Source organism: Nicotiana sylvestris, chromosome 3, assembly GCF_000393655.2.
Source record: "Nicotiana sylvestris chromosome 3, ASM39365v2, whole genome shotgun sequence".
Lineage (NCBI taxonomy): Eukaryota > Viridiplantae > Streptophyta > Magnoliopsida > Solanales > Solanaceae > Nicotiana > Nicotiana sylvestris.
Window position 1 is genome coordinate 180382295 of NC_091059.1, and position 15532 is coordinate 180397826.

General features: G+C 39.0%; 1 long non-coding RNA gene across 1 annotated transcript; it reads right to left on the minus strand.

Moving 5' to 3' along the window:
- Positions 1-2344: 2344 nt before the first annotated feature.
- LOC138888764 (uncharacterized) lies at positions 2345-5754 on the minus strand. The gene is made up of 2 exons (XR_011406272.1): positions 5151-5754; positions 2345-2630 (listed from the first exon to the last, which is right to left on the minus strand). It is a non-coding gene; the product is annotated as an uncharacterized lncRNA (long non-coding RNA).
- Positions 5755-15532: the final 9778 nt, after the last annotated feature.

The window sequence follows — 15532 nt, forward strand, 5'->3', positions numbered from 1 at the left end:
CCTTTTCTTTTTTCAGCAACCTCTCATTCTTAGATGCTTGATTGGGCCGGAAACCGGATCCATGGGGTTTTCGATAGGCTCGTGGGGGTGGATAGGCATTTTGTGGAGCTGGGTACTGAGAGAGTGATGTACAATTTTGGGAGTTCCGTGGAGAGAAGTGGCATTGGGGAGGATCATCTGGTGCATCACGATATCCCCGGGGATGATGTCGAGGCTGGAAGTGTTGATCGGGAAAGCCCATCGGATCATCTTTTCTGTTTCTCTTTCTTCCACCCGAGCTTACTGGGATGTTTTGAATGTCTTTCGAACAGATCATGATTTTACCTCCTTTGATTCCCTCTTCTACCATCTCCTCCATTTTTAACACATTATTGAAAGGCTTTCCCAAGGCCGGGATCAAATGACTGAAGTAGGTGGGCCCCTTGGCTTTTAGGAAGAGCTCAACCATTTCTTCTTCCCCAATCGGGGTATTGACTCGAGCAGCCTGCTCCTTCCATCTGAGTCCAAATTCTCTAAAGCTTTCCTCCGGCTTCTTTTCCATTTTAGATAGGGAGGAGCGGTCTGGGGTAACACCTGATCTGTATTGAAAGTATCGAACAAAATCTTGAGCCATGTCACCCAATGTAGGCCACTTACCAACATCTTGACGATTATGCCATTCCAAGGCCGCCCCAGTCAGGCTCTCACTGAAGTACGCCATCAACAAATCGTCTTTCTCGCCAACACTTCTCATTTTATTGCAATAATCCCTCAAATGGGCTACCGGATCCCCACACCCATCATACAAGTTAAACTTTGGCACCTTAAACCTCGCAGGAAGATGAACGTCGGGCGACATAGACAATTCTTTGTAAGACATGCTACCCTGGTCTCCCATTCCTTGCTTGCTCATTGAAGACTGTTCTATGCCTTTCAGCCTCCTGGGTATCCCATCTCGCCCTTTTCTTCCTGTGAACTCTTCATTTACAACATGAGACCCATCCCGCGTACCCTGCTTGTATGAGTTAGGAACCTTATGGGCAGCCTCTGAGGGGTAATATTGGGCATCGTGAACTTTGAGTGGGTGTTCATTGTTGGGGATGGTGGATAAGACAGGAGGGCAATTTTTGGGAAAGGTAATTGGAAGATGAGTGACAGAGCTACTTGGGTGGTTGGGAAAGCCATGGTAAGCAGGTAAATCTGAAGAGTATGGGGGGTCATCTGGCACTGTGACCGGTGTTTGTGGTAAGGGTAGCATTTAGAAAGCTAGGTAGTGGCGGGGGTGGTGCCTTCCCAGTTATCCAGGCCTGATACATGTCTGTCATGTGTTGTCTTAACATCATCACCTCTTCAACCAACTCATAGTCCTGTTCGACCAATTGCTTTTGGGCCCCGGTATTCACCAACTCAGTTTTGTTGTCGTCTGCCATTGCCTTTTGACTTTATGCTTCTGAGAAGAGTTACCACTTTATAACAACAAACCAACTACCTTTCTGCTATGAATATAACAAAATGAAACCATCACGTTAGCGTTAAGGCATTTAACATAAGATAATCTCACTTTATGTGCAATGCACCTAGCCACAGTTATCGGTTCTAAAATGACTTCGAGGGTACAAAGGTCAGTTGGCATCATCCCAATTTGTTCATTTCAACCTCTCTTTTCTTTGCTTTTCTAGCACTTGCTGGCTTGCCCATTTTCCTTCCTTTTCTTCTAATTTCACTCTTTTCTTTTCTCTCATCATTTTTTTCCTTTTTTTCTCTCTTTTTTTTCCTTTTATCCGTTTTTCTTTTAATAATAATAAAAAAATAATTCGATCGAACCCTATGTAGGTTGCCTACATATCATGACGCCGCATGAATCAGATCTTTGCGTAATTCTGGAAGTTCGGGAACAAACTAACGTTTCCATTTTTCTTTTCTTTTCTTTCTTTTTTTTCTCTTTTCTTTTTTAAAACAGGTACTCTATGAGAAATTATCAAGGAAAAACCCTAAAAGAGAAAAATATTTTTTGGTTCTTCCTTTTTTTGAAGGAAATCTAAGGAATAAACCCCAGAAAGACATTTTGAATCCTCATTTAATATCCTGACGAAAGATCTCGAAGCAATCAATGAAAAAGATAAAACAGAATGTTTTTGAATTTCAATTTTGATTGCCTAAAGGAAAAATTCCAATGATAAACAAAAAGTAAAGTATTTTTTTTTATGTACAATATCCTAAAGTTCTAATGAAAATAAAAGATTTTTTTTTCATTTTCACTAATTTCCCGAAGAACACATCAAAATAAAATCTTTTTGGATTTTGGAATTAACAACTTAAAGAAAGCTTTTAAAGAAGTACTAAAAGAAAAAAAACATTTCTAGAATTAGTATTCTAAAGAAAATTTATAACGAAATATAAAAATGCAACATCTCTTTTTTTTTGGATTTTGAGTTACAGCACATTTTTCAAATATAAAACAGAAAATAACAATAATAAAAAGACTTGACATTACTGTACCAAAGTAGAAAGTAAAAGACGACATAAAATGAGGAACAGACTCAAAACATAAAAATAAAACAAATCTCCTTAAGCAACTCCTGCCTGAGCGATCCTGACTAGATGGTCACGGGGTGTCTGTCGTGCTTAAACTCCGGTAAATAAATCCACACCTGTATAAGAAAACTTAAACCAATACTATGTGAGATAAAAACATTTCTTACTGGACACATGGAAGACATGGTTGAGGCTATTTTTGCAAACTGACTAATTTGGCCAAAAGGTCGCTAGAAGTGCAAAATTTGGCTATGACCCATCAAAGACAAAAACCTAAGATTTACTAGGAAGACCGGACCCTATGTGGGTTGCCTACGTATCCTGCCCCGAAAGAGGAGAATCAAGTTTGCGTAGTTCGGACAGATTGGATACGAGCGAGAATAATAAATAAAAAAACAACTAACATATAGAAAACACATTTTTCTCTTTTTTTTTCAAAAAATGATGAAACATATAAAAAAAATGGATTTTCTTTTCTTTTTTTGATTTTTTTTTTTTTTTTGAAAAATGATAAAAAGTGCAAAATCTTTTGAAGCTTCCATGCTCTGTTTCCTTAATAAAATGTAACAAAAATATAATTGGGCCCTACTCGCTTCATCCTCACACTTCAAACTCTCTCTTTTTCTTTTTTATTTTTCTTCTTTCTTTCTTTCTTCTTTTTTTTTCTTCATTTACCCTCAGCTATCATTGGTCCGCCAAATGACCTTTCTACCCTTGAATAAATGCAACATGTAGCACATAAGATGCATCAGGATGGTCTTTTATTTTTTGGGGTATACATGTCCTAGACGGACCCAACCCCTGTGTCGAGTCCCCAAAGTCAAATGCTAGTGATGCAAACAAGCGTTCCTACTAGGGATCCGGTATGAGGCTATGTTATTCTAGGTTTAAAAACCTGGGTGTATTGTTCTAGACCTAGCTTCCCCGAACCTCGTTCTAAATTTGGAATATGACTCTAACAGAAAAGAAGTCACACGAAGTGCACACTTCTTCATGATTTAGAAGACTTAGAGAGAAGAGGGATTTCGCAACAGTTTATATACAGTTTCACGGAATATCAAAGCAGTAAAAGCAATCAATTAGCACATTAGGCCCAAATCAGGTAACAAAATTAGATAATGGATAAAGCCAACTATAACAATTATTCTAAGCTCGAATTCTTGAACCCTGAACCAGAGATTCTGGGTTCTGTCCCCAGTGGAGTCATCAGAGCTGTCACACCTCCTTTTTACACACCCGAGGGTATATATAGGGAGTTTTTCCAATTAAAGTGACATTATTCGAAATGGGATTATTTATTTGATTTTAGAGTCGTCACTTGGAATATTTTAATTGGTGTTCCAAGTCACCGATTTATTTTAAAATCCCAAATCGAGAAAATTTCAGACTTTCCTTTTGAAGTCTGCGAATCAGAAATTCTGAGTAAGGAATTCTGTTAACCCGAGGGAAGGTGTTAGGCACCCCCAGATTCCGTGGTTCTAGCACGGTCGCTTAAACTATTATAATTGGCCTATTATCTGATTTTAATACAAGTTTTAGCCTATGGTACATTTTTAACTTATTAGCCACTTTTGATTATTTTTAAGGAAGATTTCAACGTCATCTAAAACACGTCTTTGGACCACGCCACATGAAATGCACCCGCAGTCCAAGACATATTTTATTTAACGTTGTTGAGATTTTGGATTTGGGTCACATGAAATGCATACCCGGGTTTAAGGAAATTAATTTAAATTACGCGCCTAAATCAACTACGCACTTTCAAGTTTGCGAGAGCCATGGAAAATTCAGCTAATGGCACACCTTGATTCTAAAGATTTATTATTAATTATATGAGGGCCATGAACTTAGGGATTTTATTTGGCATGGCACACCTTAAATTATTCCAAAGGACTTTACTTGACTAAAACAAACTAGGGATGTTCATAAGTTATTTTTGTAAACTACTTCGAGATTATTGCAAGGCTATTGATTTATGGATATGAATAATAAAGTATTTTGAAGATATTGAATCCGCTAATTTTAGATCATACATTGAACATTTACGGATTATGGAAGAAATGGGTTAGCCCTCATTATGTATTTTAATCTAAGAGCCCAGACAAATTTAAAGCCACTAACAATGATATCAACCAAATTCAAACCTATGTCCAACCCAAATTATTCATCTATGTATACTTAACTAACTAACGAAATAAAAAAATTCAACTAAAATCATGTACGACTAACATGAAATAGAATTATATCATCGAGCAACACATGAGCTGAACGTGGAAGTTACTACAGATGCCTACATAATACTTTCTTCTAACAATCAATATTCTAACAATCAATACACACAAATTCAAGGAGGAGAAATCTGCCAAATTTACTTTTTAATAGACCAAAAATAGTACTAATTACAAGAAATAATAGTAATCATGGTCAATTTAATCTTAACTCAAAAATCCATCGGGACTTATTTAGAATTTAGGGATAACCTTAAATAAAATGATATCAAATGCGAGAAACTGTGCAACTGAGATGAATAGAAGATGAAATCAGTTTTAATAAGAAAGTTTTTGCTAACTAAAGACAAAAAGTAAAAAAAAGAACGTCATCAAAAATTTACAAATTACAGAGAAGGAAGAAAGAACCTTTATGCAAAGAACTTCGCCGGAATCCACGGACCTTCAAACCCGCTACCTCGGCGGAGCAAAGGAAAAGCTCCTCTGTTTTTAAAATTGAAAACCAATTCGAGAAAGAGTTGGGTTGTGCTAGGATTTTAGAAAATTAGTGAGTTTCAAAGAAGGAGTATGCGGCTCCAAACTTTTGTCTTCAAGTTAACCAAATACGATAAAGACTTGCTTCAAAATGGAATGAAGCTAATCAATGGAAGTGATGGGAAATTTTGATCAACATGGCAAAGAGAAGAGGAGGCATTGGATTTGAGCAAAAAAATTTATAAGATTAAATGGGGTTTTTGGGAATCCAAAAAAGGGATCCTTCTTTTGGTTTTTGATTCCTGAAGAAGAAGCAGATGAGCAGCGGCTCTCTCTTCCTTTTTTCTGTTTTTTACTTAGGAATTAGGTTCCTCTCTCTCATTGTGCGCTGCAGTTGTTTGCTTCAAGCCAAAGAAAGAGCAGCCATGAATTTTTGAATTCGGTTCCTTTTTTGTGTTGGAGAGGATCGTTTTGAGTAAACGATGGATTTGATGGATTTTTTAGGCGTTCCTCCAACTTTCTCTTTTGTTCTGTCTCCCTGTATTATTGAGTGTCTTCTTGTATATATAAGAGAGAGACGAAGAGAGGGAATCCGTTGGAAAAAAGTGGGTGTGTGCTGTCAGGGAATAATTCTGTTAGGTGGACACGTGGTTTTTGTAGGAAAGATGGGAAAATGTGACGACCCGGCCAGTCGTCTCATGAGTTACCGCTCTATTTCTCCCATTTCAGCTTCTTTACGCTTCGTTATTCGTGTTTTATGTGATCGAGTTTATTAGTTCGAGTTCGGAGAGGATTTGGTAAGAAATGAGACACTTAGTCTCTTTTAAGAAGGCTTAAGTTGGAAAAGTCAATCGGATATTGACTTATGTGTTAGAAGGCTCGGAAGTGAGTCCCGATGGTTTGGTTAGCTTCGGGAGGTGACTTGTGACTTAGGAGCGCGATCGGAATGGGTTTTGGAGTTGTAGAGAAGATTTAGGCTAGAATTGGCGAAATTGATATTTTGGCAAATTCCGGTTGATAGGCGAGATTTTGATATAGGGTTGGAATGGAATTTCGAGAGTTGCAGTAGCTTCATTGTGTCATTTGGGATGTGTGTGCAAAATTTCAGGTCATTCGGACGAGATTTGATAGACCTTTTGATCGAAAGCATAATTTAAGAGTTCTTGGAGCTCTTAGGCCTAAATCCTATGTTAAATTGGTGATTTGATGTTGTTGTGAGCGTTCCGAAGTTTTGAGCAAGTTTGAACGATGTCATGAGATGTGTTGGTACAATTGGTTTGAAGTTCCGGGAGTTCCGGGTAGGTTCCGGGATGTTTTAGTGCAAAAATCATAGTTGTAGCAGGTCTACAGGGGTTGCAGGCCCCAGAACTCACCCATGCGGTCCGCACAAAAATAGGTGTGCCCGCGTTGAGTGCTTTGCGGACCGCACAAAAGCGGCCACGACCGCGGTAGGTGTCATGCGAACCGCATAAAATGGAGTGCGGCCGCGGTGGGGAACGATCTGCTGGTCCTACTTCGGAAGCTCATATCTTTTGATCTACAAGGAATTTTGAGGTGATTTAAAAATGACCTTCGTGTCAAGTTTCCAGAAAGGTAAAGATATCGCAATTTGAACATTTGTAGCAAAAGTGATGGCCAAAATACTAAAGCCTGTCACTGCAGAGGGAGGCCTGTGCGGCCACACGTTGCCTTTGCGCGGACCGCACTGGCTTGCGCGGACCGCATGAGTTTTGGTGTGGCCCGCGGTAGCTGATACCTGAGGGGTACCGATAAATACGAGTTTTTGGGTTTTATTTAATATTTTGACCTAGAGAGCTCGGATTTTGGCAATTTTTCGAAGGTTTTTCAAGAAATTCATCGGGGTAAGTGATTTTAACTCAAATTTGGCTAGAATACATGAATCTATCACTGAATTCATCATTTAATTCGTGATTTGACATGGAATTTGGGAAGAAAATTGTGAAACCTTTCAAAAAATGTAAAATGATGATTTGAAGGACCAAATGGTATCGGAATTGGATAATTTTGGTATGGTTAGACTCGTGAGGGTATGAGGATTCTGAAAATGTAAATTTTAACCGATTCCGAGACATTGGCCCGTGGCTCGGATTTTGCTAATTTCGAGATTTTTGATATTTTTCGAATGTTTTCGCTTGGGCTTTGTTCCCTTAGTATATTGTGACGTATTCGTTCTGATTTTAGATAGATTCGACGCGCGTGGAGGCCAATTCGAGGAGCAAAGGCGTCGCGAGCTAGAGATTTAGCCAGTTCGAGGTGAGTAATGGTTGTAAATGATGTCTTGAGGGTTTGAAACCTCGGATTGCACATCGTAGTGCTATATTGAGGCAAGATACACGCCGGATGATGAGCGTGGGGTCTTTCACTACTGGGGATTGTGACTTGGTCCTTCGTGATTGATGATTTTACTGAATATTTGACTGAAATTCATTTATTGTCATCATGATTTGGGCTGATTGCCATATTTGGGCTTCGTGCCAACTATTTGAACCCTCCGGGGATTTTTTTATCATTGTTTCCTTACTGCTTGACTTATTATTTGAACTCAGTCCTGTTGATATTTATTGTTTTACAAACTCAACCACTTTTACTCAGATTTGAAACTTAAATAATATTTCTACATCATGTTTTGGGCTGAGAACTACTGTTTTACTAATGCCCAAGGGGCTTATGATGATTTCTGGACTGAGTGAGACCGAGGGCCATATGTGAGGATATGCTGAGTGATATGAGGCTGAGGGCCTGAGATACTAGTTATGCCATGCGGTGGCTTAAGTGATGTGAGGATATGCTGAGTGATGATGCCACGAGGTGGCTTGATATAGCGCTTGGGCCGTAAGGGGCCCCTCCGGAGTCTGCACACCCACAGTAAGCGCGGGTACCCATGTGATTTGAAATAGTGGTAACAATGACACTGTATGATGCAATTTGATCAGGTAACAATGGCTGACCATTATGCTGAGTGATTGTGAGGTAGCCCGAGGGGCTAATACTGTACTGAGAGTGAGCCCGAGGGGCTGATACTATGCTGAGCGATTGATACTGTGCCCGAGGGGCAGATTTTTACTTGTTAATTACCTGTTAAATTACCTGTTTTACTTGTTTTAAAAAAGAATATCATTTGATTTCTTCACTGATTTACTGCTTTAAGTGATTTTACTACTTGATATGGAATTGCTTTGTCCCTTTACGTGTTTTCATACTTTTAGCCATTATTTTTAATTAATACTCACTGAATCGGAGTACTCACATTACTCCCTGCACCATGTGTGCAGATTCAGGTATAGCAGAGTCCGCACCTGAGCGCTAATTCCTTCCAGGCTAGGCAGTGATTTGGAGTTACTAGGTAGCTATTGACGTTCGCAGCCCCTTGTCTCTCTTATCCTCTATCATTTATGTTTTCTTCAGACTGTTGTATCGAATTCCGTACTGTTGTAGACCTATAGCAGATTCTGTAGTAGCTCATGACTTGTGACACCCCGATTTAGGCTGTGTCGGGATGGTTCCTGCTGTTATTATCGTTAAATTCCGCAATTTATGAGTACTATATTATATGTTATTACTGTTATGATGATTAACTATTTAAAAGAGGTATTCCATTTGGTCTGGCTGGTCTTGTCTTCACAAGGGGCACCATCACGACCGGGTTCGAGGATTGGGTCGTGACAAGTTGGTATCAGAGCCTAGGTTACTTAGGTCTCACGTGTCATGAGCAGTTTTAGTAGAGTCTCGCGGATCGGTACGGAGACGTCTGTATTTACCCTCGAGAGGCTGCAGAACCTTTAGGAAAAACTTCATATCCTTGAAACTCTTGTTGTGCGAACTTGTTGATCCGAGTGCTAAACTTTCGTTATTCTATTCTCTTGCAGATGGCGAGGACGCTTCTACCGAACGAGGCGGATGACCACCAGTGCCACCCACTGAGGTCACCAGAGGTCGTGGGCGTGGTTGTGGCCGTGGTAGAGGCAGAGTAGCAAGGGCAACACCTATTGATCCGCCGGCTGCCCCGGCTCCGGATCAGGCTCCAGCAGCAGCACCAGTTCAGGCACCAGCTGTGCCTATCGTGGTTCTAGGTCTACAGGAGGTCTTGGCACAGATCTTATCAGTTTGCACTGGCCTGGCTCAGGCAGTTTCAGCCACTACAGCAGCAGCTACTTCATAGGCCGGGGGAGGCAATCAGACCCCTGCTGCTCGCACACCTGAGCAAGTAGTGCAGGGACTACAGACACCGGGGGCACCTCCAGCTCAACCGGTTGCACCAGCTTAGGAGTTTATTGTGACAGTTATGCCGGATGATGAGCAACGTCGTCTTGAGAGGTTTGGTAGACTCCAGCCTCCGTCATTCAGTGGTACCGAGGGCGAGGATGCCCATGGTTTTCTTGATAAGTGTTAGGGGATGCTCCGTATAGCAGGGATTCTTGAGACTATTGGTGTGGCATTTACCATCTTTTAGTTTACCGGGGTTGCCTTCACATGGTGGGAGGCGTATGAGAGGCGTAGGCCGGTTGGAGCAGCGCCCCTTACTTGGCAGCAGTTCTCCACTCTCTTCTTGGAGAAGTATGTGCCGCAGTCCCGCAGAGAGGAGCTGCGTAGACAGTTTGAGTGGTTGCGACAAGGGGATATGACTGTGTCACAGTATGAGTCGAGGTTTTCTGAGTTGGCTCGTCATACCATTTGGATGGTTCCGACAGATCGTGAGAGGATCAGGAGATTTGTTGATGGCCTTAACTATCACCTTCGTATTCTTATGACCCGAGAGAGGGTATTGGATGCTACGTTCGAGGAGGTGGTCGATATATCACTCGCGAGATTGAGACGGTTCACCGTCAGGATCGAGAGGAGAGGGAGGCCAAGAAGCCTCGAGGATCTGGCAGTTATAGTGGTGCTTCTTCGAGGGGCTAGTTTCAGCATGGTAGAGGCCGTTCTTTCAGGCATGCTCAGTTAGCCCTCCCAGAGTATCGCGGGGCATCTTCGGGTCATGGTCATCATGGATCTCAGCGGGGCCAGTCATCACTCAGTGCCCTTCCAGTCCAGAGTTCATCTTGTGCCCCGTCATCTCAGGTTTCTTCTATGCCGAGTGCATCAGCTGGTCACTCCGGTGTGAGGGGTTCCCTTCAGTCCCCTTCTCCAGCACTTGGGAGTTGTTATGAGTGTGGAGATTTTAGACATGTGTGGAGGCAGTGCCCTCGTCATATGGCTAATTCATCTCAGCAGAGGGGTCAGCCCTCGACTACTACTCCAGTTACCTCACTACCCGCCCAGCCAGCTAGGGGTAAAGGTCATGTAGCTAGGGGTCGCTCCAGAGGGGGAGGTCGATTAGGGGGCGGTCAGGCCCGTTTCTATGCACTTCCTGGCAGGCCAGATGCTATTGCTTCAGATGTTGTCATTACAGGTGTAAGCACGTGATTTTTGCCCTATATGAGAATTACTCCCAAAAAATTCAAAAATAAAATAATTTTTCTTGGTGTGCAATTTTGTGATATTTTGTGATATTTTGAATAATTATTTGTATTTGTCTGTGCATGTTTATTTGCTAAATTAATAAAAAATACAAAAATATGTCGCATTTTGCATGTAGGATTTAATTTTACAATTTGTTAGTAATTAAGTTTGTTTACAAAAAATAAATATTTACAAAAATAGGCATCGTTTGCATTTTTAGCATTTAATGTCCAAATATACAATTTTATGCTTAATTATTACTTAATTGTGCATTAATTGTTATTTGGAGTTAATTTGCGCTTTTATAACATAATTTAGTTCTTAATAATAATTTAAGTATTTTTATAATTTAGTTTTAGAGAAATAAAAGAAGAAAAGAGAGCGAAAATATACAAAAAATCGGAATTGGGCCTCTTCTTCAATTTCAAGCCACAAGCCCAAAAAATGGCCCAACCTTCCGTATGACCCAGTCCATTTCGAACTGGGTCGACCCAGTCCATAACCCAACACCCCTATTATCTTACAAACAACACAAATCAAAAAAAAAGGAAAAGAAAACCCTAAAAAAGGCTAAGTCATCCCCCCCCCCCTCCTATCTTCTTCTTATTCCTCAAGCTCCCCTCCCTAGCATCAATGGCTGCCCCTCCATCCTCCTCACCCTCACTGCACACACACACACAATGCACGCATCAGCCGTTCATGGCTGCTACGACCCCGTTGCCTCCGTCTCCTTCGAACCAGCGACGACCCCTCCGCCGAACACCTTCGTTGTTTCTTCTTCTTCTTCGTCCAGCATCCATGGACGCCTCCTCCACCTCCCCAGCTGCTCAAAGCTTTACCTTCTCCATGGCAGCATCATCACCACCATCACTACTTCATCTCCTCCTCCAAAAAAAGACAGGAGTCCGCCATGGCTACTGTCGCCGCTGCACCAACGAGTTTTTGCCTCAGTCAAAGCTCTGACGTCCAGCAGTAGCTGATGCTACTGCTTCACTGATGCAATACTGAACATTCCCCTCCGTTCTTGTTGCTATTGCCCATGCAGCTGTTGTTGCTTTCTTCTCCAACGGCTCCCCGTCGTCCTCCTCGACGAACTGCTGCTGCTGCTCATCGCGGCAGTCGCTTCTGCTTCACGTTGCTTCATCTTCTTCGTCTCGTCAAAGGTTGAAGGTCTTTCGTTGAGTCGAGGCCCGGACAGATTTGTTTACAATCGAGTTCGTCGTTGATTCATCTCTGGTTAGTTGGTTTTGAGTTTTATTTTTGTCCATATTTCGTTTTTATATTTCTCGAAGTTAAAATCGTTAAATATTTGATTCTTGTTTTGTTCGTTGTTCATCGTTGAAATAATTCTCTAGTGTGTTCATGTGTTTTGATTGAATTAATTTTCAGATTTCAAATGGAAAGTTAATTAGTGGTTTTTCATGTTTATTTCATGTTTGTTTTATTGTTTAGGTAAGAATTTATTGGTTTGATGTTTGTTAGATTCAAATTGAAATTTAATTGATTATTTCTTCAATTTGTTTCATGTTGTTATATATTTTCCAGAAATTAGTAATGTTGTTTGAGTCATTTAATCCGTCATGTTTGTTGTTTTAAAAAATAAATTCATTCATGATCATACTTTGTTTGGTTGATCTTGAATCCGAAATTTGTATAGTTTGATTTCTTGTTTATCATTTATGATTATTTCTTGAATTTGTCTCATAATAAGTTTAATATAGGAATTGTTGGTTGTAATATTGTTAGAGTTAATTTTAAGTTCAATATGAGTGAATTTAGAAATCTAAATATACTTGTTTGTTGTTGTTGTTGAATCTGAAAATAGGATTGTTTGTTGCTAAAAATATTGTTCAATCAAATTTTAGTTGTTCTTTGTTGTTCAATTTGTGTTCATGTGATTTGTTGTTGAAATTTTGAAGAAATTGTGTTCATGTGATTTGTTGTTTGAACATTGTTAGAAATTGATCATATTGTATATATTTTGGTTAAGTTTGATTAATTGATTGTTATAGCTGATGGGGGTAGTTTGGTAATTTGTAGTACGTTCAGGGGTAAAATGGTAATTGCAATAAGGTCGGAGGGGTAGTTTGGTAATTGAACATTTTGTAATTCTTTATGTTAAGCATGGGGGACAAAATATAATGGGGTGAGTTTTGATATTATTGTTTAATTGAATGGGGGACAAGACAAAATGTAGTGAAGGGAATATGGTAATTATTTATGTTAGGCATGAGGGACAAAATGTAATGGGTTGGTTTGATATATTAGTTTAATATAGTGGAGGATGAGTGGTAAGATAATGGGTTTGGTAGGAGAAAGTGATTGATTTTAATTGATTAAAGGGTTGATTATATATAGGAAGTCTTGAATTAGATTTTGGGAAGACACAGATAGAGAAAAATAGAAGAAAAACACAGAACGAATATGAGAGAGATAGATATATAGAGAAAAAAAATAAAAAGAGCTGAAAATTGGAAGAGAGAGTAGTACACACCTGATAAATATTCTGATATACGGGTTTAGAAATTAAGGGTTAAACATTAATTAGCTTTTCAAATCTGAAAATTCCCTTGGTTTCTGTCCGTTGTTTGTTGACAGTGTTTCTGGATTTTATTTTGATTTTCAAATCTGTCACTGGGATTTTTGTTGACTGGATTGCTGGTTATTATTGTTGTTGCTGTGTTACGTACTGCGTGGCTGACTTTCTTCTTCTTATTATTGGCAATACCAGGTACACAACTGTAATTTTGGCATTTTGTAAGCTGAAATGAAGAACGGAATGTTAAATTTCTAATTTAGTTTTAGTTTTTTTTAATTGTATTTAGATTATTTCATGTATTATTATTCTGTAAATCACTGTCATTAAGCATGTTATAGCGATATATTAAATAACGCCTTAACCGGATTATTAAGAAATATATTTAAGACTGATTACTAATTAAAACTGTTTAATAATCAAAATAGAAGAAATAACGTAAAAATGGCGTTACGGAATCAGTTTGGCAAAAATTGACTAAGTTCTTTGTTCATAAGGTTTTTTGTCAACGTTAAGTTAATCGGAATCATGTAGTTAATTTCAGTTAAAACATGAATTAGTTTGCGAATCAAGTATTAGGACATGATGTAAATTAAAACAAGGTTAGTTAAGGTTAAATTGTTTAATTTTTAGAAATATGGTTTAGTAATCAAGTTTTTTTTTCAATTTTCAGTATTTGTAAATAATTAATTTCAATAAGCTTAAGTCATACTAATAATATGAATTTTAATCCAACTATGGGATAATTTTTTTATTTTTTGACAATTCCATGTTGTTTGTAATTATAATTTTAGTAATATTACTTTCCATTAATATTTGTTTTAAATTAGTAATTAATATGTTATTTTTAAGTATGTAGAGATTGACTTCATAATTATAGACAAACTTAGTAATAATAAAGATGTAGTCATTAAAGGGTATTCATAAAATAAGGGAGGATCTCGCTAAAAATAAATAAATATAAATAATACAAAAATTGCAGTCCTCCAATCTTATTTATTTATTTATTTTTAAAATATAAGAAAATGCCTAGATTCCGAGATGGGCAATTTAGTAGAATTCACAGTCCTACCTAATAATATCATAACGCGTAGTATTTTGGCGCATGTTTAATAAGGTTATTTTCTTAAATACGGGTGTACATTTATGTAACCCAAATCACGATCTTGACGAAGTCAAAAATGCGTCAACAAATCACGTGTGCACTGGTTGTGGCGTGGTTCGAGATGCATTTTCACGACGTTGCAATTTTGTATAAAATAAATAATGATAAAAGCGGTTTTAAAAGTTAAATTTGCATATAAGTTCTTAATTGTTTAAAAATCAGATAAACGAGCCAAATATGACAATTGAGCGACCGTGCTAAAACCACGGAACTCGGGAATGCCTAACACCTTCTCCCAGGTTAACAGATTTCCTTATCCGGATTTCTGATGCGCAGACTGTAATATGGAGTCATTCTTTTCTTCGATTCGGGATTAAAATTGGTGACTTGGGACACCCTAAATCTCCCAAGTGGCGACTCTGAAATAAATAAACAAATCCTGTTTCGATTGTCCTTTAATTGGAAAAAACTCCCTTGTACCCTCGCGGGGGCGGAAAAAGGAGGTGTGACAGCTCTGGCGACTCTGCTGGTTGATAGAAGTGCCAGAATCTCTGGTTCAGGGTTCAGAATTCGAGCTTAGATAAATTGTTGTATTTAATTGTATCTGATTTTCCTACATGTTTTATGCTAAATGTGCTAAATGTTACCGCTTTTATATTATCTGAACTGTATATAAACTGTGCCGACACCCTTCTCTCTTCACCTCCGGGGATGTGCTTACTGGTTGAGACTCCCTATTCTGTTAGTGTCATACCCTGAAATAAGAAAGAGGTCGGACAAGTTACGAAGCCGGATGGCCTTTTGGTTCCCGGTAAGTTGCCCCCTCCTCGACTCGAGTTGTCCGCTCGGGTACACAGTCTAGTACACTGACCCAGGTTTTGAACATAGAATAGCATGACTTCACGCCGGATCCCTAGTATGAACGCTTATTTGCATCACGTTGCATTTGACTTAGGGGACTCAACACAGGGATTGGGTCCGTCTAGGACTAGCAACCTGAAATGAAAAGACGATCCTGATGCATTCTCTTGTGTTGTGCATTTATTTGTTCCGAACCAGCATGTTGACCGGTTTTTGAATCTCGAAAATGTTGGAAAATTGAGGAAAAAAAAAGAAAAAAAGAAAAAAAAAAGAGAAATAACAATTAGGGAGTTAATTGATTATCAATGACCAATTACTGGCGAAACTCTGCCGAAATTTTGAAAAAAAGGGGAA